Here is a 5,719-nt window from a genome sequence, read left to right on the forward strand (position 1 = left end):
ATTGGCTTAGCACATCGATAGCATAAGCCCGCAGCATGCAATTCCTGTATCGTATCACTAGTAAGGTGTTTAATGCATTTAGCCTTAGATAGAAATTTACACACATGCTCATCACCATCGGTCAGCTCAGTAATAGTTTTGACATGCTGCTCATAGTCATCTTGCTGCTCATGTAGAGCAGATGGCTGTCCATGCTCATGACCAAAATGCTCATGCTGTCCATATGGATGGTCATACCAATGTGGCTGCTGCTCATAATGATATTCATGCTGTCCATACTGCATGTGTTGATAATAGCCCTGTTGCGCATCACATGCATAATCGTCATAAGCATGCCGCCTTTGATCATTGATCCCATAGCATTGGTCATGCTGTCCATAATCTCTATGAGAATGCATGTCACAAAAATGCTCATGTTGCTGCCCAGATACATCTATTTGCTGTTGCCTATTACCAAAACCTTAGCTATATGTTGCCCATAAACATGATGCCCAAGATTGCATGATGACTGTCCAACATGACTACAACAGTGTCCTTGCATCCTAGGCATAGGTATCGACATGATGTCGGTCATAATCACTTGCTTGCTGCTCCTGCATTGCATAAGAATCTCCATATGCATGCTGTTGACCAAGGCTGTATGAACTACCATTTACATGTCCATGATCATGACTTGCATAAAAACTATGTTGCTGCATAAAGGAATGCTTGTAAGCATAATCATGCTATCCATGATAGCCATATTGCTGATCAAATCTATTGGAGTATGATCCAAATATGGCCAAATGGTCAGTCGAGGTAGATGGCGGTGGCATAGTTGTGCTCCCCCCAGCAGAGCTGCGGCTGTTAGGGATTGAAGCTGAAAGATGAGATAATGGTCCACTAGAATGGAAAACAGTACTTGGATTTGCAGTAGCCTGGCCACTGCCATCAAGGGGATTCAACACTTTCTCAAATGAGCCTGGAATCCCACGGACAGTTGCAGCCTGTCCAGACCTGCCATTAAGGGGATTCAACACTCTCTCAAATGAGCCCCGAATCCCATGGACTACTGCAACCTGTCCAGAACCGTTTTTAGTACTAGCTCCAATAGAACTTGGATTTGCAGTAGCCTGGCTGCTGCCACCAAGGGGATTCAACACTCTCTCAAATGAGCACGGAATCCCACGGACTGCTGCAGCCTATCCAGACCTGCCATTAAGGGGATTCAGCACTCTCTCAAATGATCCTGGAATCCACGGACTGGTGAAGCCTGTCTAGACCTGCCATTAAGGGGATTCAGCACTCTCTCAAATGAGCTCCGAATCCCACGGACTGCTGCAGCCTGTCCAGACCTGTTTTCAATACTAGCTCTAATAGTATTTGGACTTGCAGTAGCCTGGCCACTGCCATCAACGGGATTCAGCACTCTCTCAAATGAGCCCGGAATCCCATGGACTGCTGCAGCCTGTCCAGACCTGCCATTAAGGGGATTCAGCACTCTCTCAAATGAGCCCGGAATCCCATGGACTGTTGAAGCCTGTCCAGACCTGCCATTAAGGGGATTCAGCACTCTCTCAAATGAGCCCGGAATCCCACGGACTGCTGCAGCCTGTCCAGACCTGTTTTCAGTACTAGCTCCTGCCCAACTAGGAGCTCTGCCTGATTCTGAAGCTTGAAATGCTAATGTATCCGATGAAAGACCTGGTGCAGACATCCTTCTTTTACAAGAACTTCTTCCACCATGCACAAGATCAAATCTGCGAGTCTCCAGATAATCCACAGAATCACATGCAAGGCTCCCAATTCGAATGGCACCTTCTCCTCCATCAGCTTCAAACAGGGGGGGGTGATAGGTAAGCAAAAAGTGAGGAATCCAAACCTTGCTTATTTTCAAGAGCTTGCCTTGCATGATGACTATCAGCCACAGAGGAGCTACTGTGATTGCCTACGACAGTATAAGATACTTGCAACTCTCTTCCTGGATGATCCACTAGGCACCCTTTACCCTTGCTGTTGTCTGTTGACAAAGTTCCAGAGCTTATCCTTGATCCTCCACTGCATGCCCCATCAGGGAAAGAACCATCGAACAAGTGAACCGTAGATGTGCCTGCACTGGACAATGGCCCCTTAGCTACATCCCAACTTTCAACTCCAGGAGAAACCAATTCTCTAGCTCCACTTCTCGCTACCTAGCTGGGTACCCCATTGCTTGAGCCTCTATTAACTAAAACATTACGAGGGTCTTGTGTAAACTCGCTGATAGTATTCAGTTACCCTGAACATGCTGGCTGAAAATAACCATAAGCCCCAGTTTGCCACCCATGCCCCACATTTGTACCAGCTGGCATGTTGGTCCTGCTAGTTCCAGATCCTTGAGAATCGAAATTGCTGAGGTTACCAAACATTTCAAAAAAATTCTATCGCTTTGCTCGATGTGATCCCTCAACGGTTTGTTCTTGAGGTAGTTCACTTAAGGAAGGTGTTTTCCATGTATCCCTCTCCCTGAGCCAGCGCTCTCCATCAGCCATTCGATTCTTTTTGCCACTTGCACTACTTCCATTGTGATTATTGGCCACTTGATTGCTCCCACTTGGATGGCCCTCAACATTTGGGGCATAGGCTTGCCTACCGATACCTAAGAGAGGAGTGTCATTCATCCACAGTCCATAATTCATTCCATAGTAGAAACACAGGATTCATATGTTTTAGCTCAGCTATGTTGGCCTCATATGAGATTGCCCATTCTATGTACACTCTCATGGCCTGATAGAGTTCCATGCTCAGAAATAACGTAGCCTTGACTTGATTTTGTGAAAATGGGATCATTGACATTTAGGAAACCGGGCCACGCAAAGTATCCATCCATGGAGCTTACATATGCTTGATATTTTCAAAGTAGTGGAGCAAACCTGCATCCTCTTCTGGCCCAGCAAATAGCACAGGGATTGGAAACACTGCTGGGCCAAACTCTGCTCCATCTACTCCTTCTACTCAAACACCAGGTGATGTTATGTCTATTGCTGGTGCATTGCAATACAGTGGCAACTCTTCAAAGCCTTTAATTCTATATGGAGCAGATGGTACTGGAACTCTAGCTACTTCCTCAAATCAACTGGCTGAGATGGATCGGTCTGCAGAAGATGGGTCATTGGATGACAATGTTGAATCTTTTCTGTCACATGAGGAAGCAGACCAACGCGAACCACTATTTAGCTGCAATAAAAGAAGCCCAACTGGGCATGGTTTTTCATTTTCAGAGGTTACTTCTCTTCAAGCAAGCACTAGTAAAGTCATATCGTGTCATTTCTCATCGGATGGCAAGCTTCTTGCTCTACTGCTGGTCACGACAAAAAGGCTGTTTTGTGGAACATGGATACCATGAAATTAAACAATTGCTTGATTACTGATGTGCGATTTTGTCCAAATTCAAGGCGCTTTGCTACATCATCTTTTGACAAAACTGTTAGAGTCTAGTGGTACCTCTGCCAGTCACAAGGCATTCCTTCCTACATGGAAGACTTGTGTGCTCTACTTGCAAGAAGACATGGAGTTGCCTACATTCAAGTGCAATCAATTGCAATATCCAATCCAATTCCTGTCTCTGGTCCTCCTCCAGTGATGAATATTACTCAACCAAGTTCTATGCCATTGAGTACGCTTGTAGTCTTCCGCCTCTTCTTCATAGTCTGAGCATGAATATCCTTTTTATGCTACCTTCTGTGAGAGGTGGTGGTGGAGGCAAGGTACCCAGCATTGCTCTTCAAAGCAACAGCTCACCGCTTCTGTTGAGAAGCTTTATGTGATGATTCCTAATAACTTGAAGAAGGAGATTTCTCCTCTGCTTACTGCTTGCATCCAGGCTCCGAAGGCATCATGACTTGTCATGGGGAAAGTTCAGTCTCAGTCTCTTGGTGCAGTGTCATTCTCACCTCATGTAGTGCAGGTCCAGTGGTAGAAGATATGTTCCATTGGCAAGCAACAATTATGGGACCTGCAGATAGCCCTTATACTGGGGTGTATTTTTGGTGACAATCCACTGTAGTAGCTGGGCTACCATGAGATCTATCCCTTGCTTCTAGATCTTTAAGCGGAACCTCTTCTACATCCACGAGCACAACAGTAAGGCCAGCCCGCACACGCACAGGCTAGGCCTCAACAAGTTTGCAGATCTCACCCTGGAGGAGTTCAAGGCCAAGCACCTCGACTTCTGGCCTTCGGCCGCCAAGGCTGGCGTCCTCAAGCAAGCTTGCCAATCTACCTGCAACAGATCTGATGCACTTCCTCATGCCATGGACTGGAGCCAGAAGGGTGCTGTCACCCCTGTCAAAGACCAAGGACAATGTGGGAGCTGATGGGCCTTATTCTCTGTGGGGGCTATCAAGGGCGCCCATGCCATTGCAAGTGGTGAGCTTGCGAGCCTCTCTGAGCAGGAGCTTGTGAGCTGTGTGCACAACAATTATGGGTGCAATGGTGGGCTTATGGACCCCTCGTTTGAGTGGGTGATTAAGAATGGTGGCATCAATTCAGAGGATGGGTATCCTTATGTCAGTGGCACTCGAAGATCCAAGTTCTGCAAGTGGCTGAAGAAGCTGAAGAAAACTGTGACCATTGATGGCTATGAGGATGTCAACCCTAATGATGAAGATGCCCTCATGTGTGCTGTGTCACAACACCCTCTCAGTGTTGCAATCAATGCTGGGACCTTTGACTTTGAGCTGTATGCAGATGGTATATTTAGTTCATGCTCTGATTCCAAGAAAACTACCATCTCTGCCTGTGTACCTGAAAAGTAGGGTTTATTGTTGGAAAATGAGACTAGATTTGAGGGAAAGGAGAGAGAAAGGAAGGATCTAAAAACTAAGCTCTGATACCAACTGTAATGAAGGAGACCTAGCTGTCCTAACTAAGAGGAAAGAGAGAGAGAAGGACTGCAGAAGAAGAGGGAGAGGAGAGACAAAGGTAAGAAGAAGAGAGAGAAAGAGGGTGATGAGGAGAGAGAAAGGCTAGAAGTAGAGAGAGGAAGGCAAGAAGAGGAGAGAGAAATGGCTGGCAGCCATGGAAGGACAAGGAAGAAGGTGAAGAAGGTGAAAGGACAAATGTGTATTCATCAAAGGGTGCCTATAAAGTGTCCCTTACACCTTTTATACTTAGGTCAACTTGACCTAAGTATTTCCTCTCCATTACAGGCACATGCATATAATCCATCATGATAGAGAGACTCTCTCCATTGTAGTGATAAAAAGGATTAGTGTACTGCTCATCCTGTTTTTGGTTCTTCAACATAATGGGTAGGATCATTACTAGGAGAATGAGTAATGATTAGGCCTAGCGATCTAGGGATTGATCTCAACCTTTTTCACTATTTGTCTTTTCTCGTGAGGAGTTGGTAAGTCTAAGGGTGATGCTAGTTATATTTGCCTTGGATGGTTGAAACCATGGTAAAATTGTGGATAGCCAAAATTGTAGTTAGAGCTTATGAGTCTTTGTTCATTCTTATAGCAAGTGACTTCATACTTGAAGCATATGCAATTTTGACATGTGCATTGGCCTTAAGTACTTCAAAGGGAGGTGTTCTCCACCACAATGGAAACACTACATATTTTTGGTAATAAGGTCAATATAGGTTCAAGTTTGCGACCATTTTTGAGCGCTCTTGTCAATTTTTCTTAACATTAGCTATAAGATCTTGCATGTCATTCACTTAAGCCTTATCATGGCTGAGGGTCTTGTCACTTTG

The 5,719-nt window shown here is 45.4% G+C and overlaps 1 pseudogene; it reads left to right on the forward strand.

Moving 5' to 3' along the window:
* The first annotated feature begins 2,992 nt into the window (after nucleotides 1-2,992).
* Nucleotides 2,993-4,775, forward strand: LOC148014724 (putative cysteine protease RD21B; annotated as a pseudogene).
* Nucleotides 4,776-5,719: the final 944 nt, after the last annotated feature.

Source organism: Lygodium microphyllum, chromosome 25 (assembly GCF_053477565.2).
Source record: "Lygodium microphyllum isolate KBCC chromosome 25, Lygodium_microphyllum_v1.1.10, whole genome shotgun sequence".
Classification (NCBI taxonomy): Eukaryota; Viridiplantae; Streptophyta; class Polypodiopsida; order Schizaeales; family Lygodiaceae; genus Lygodium; species Lygodium microphyllum.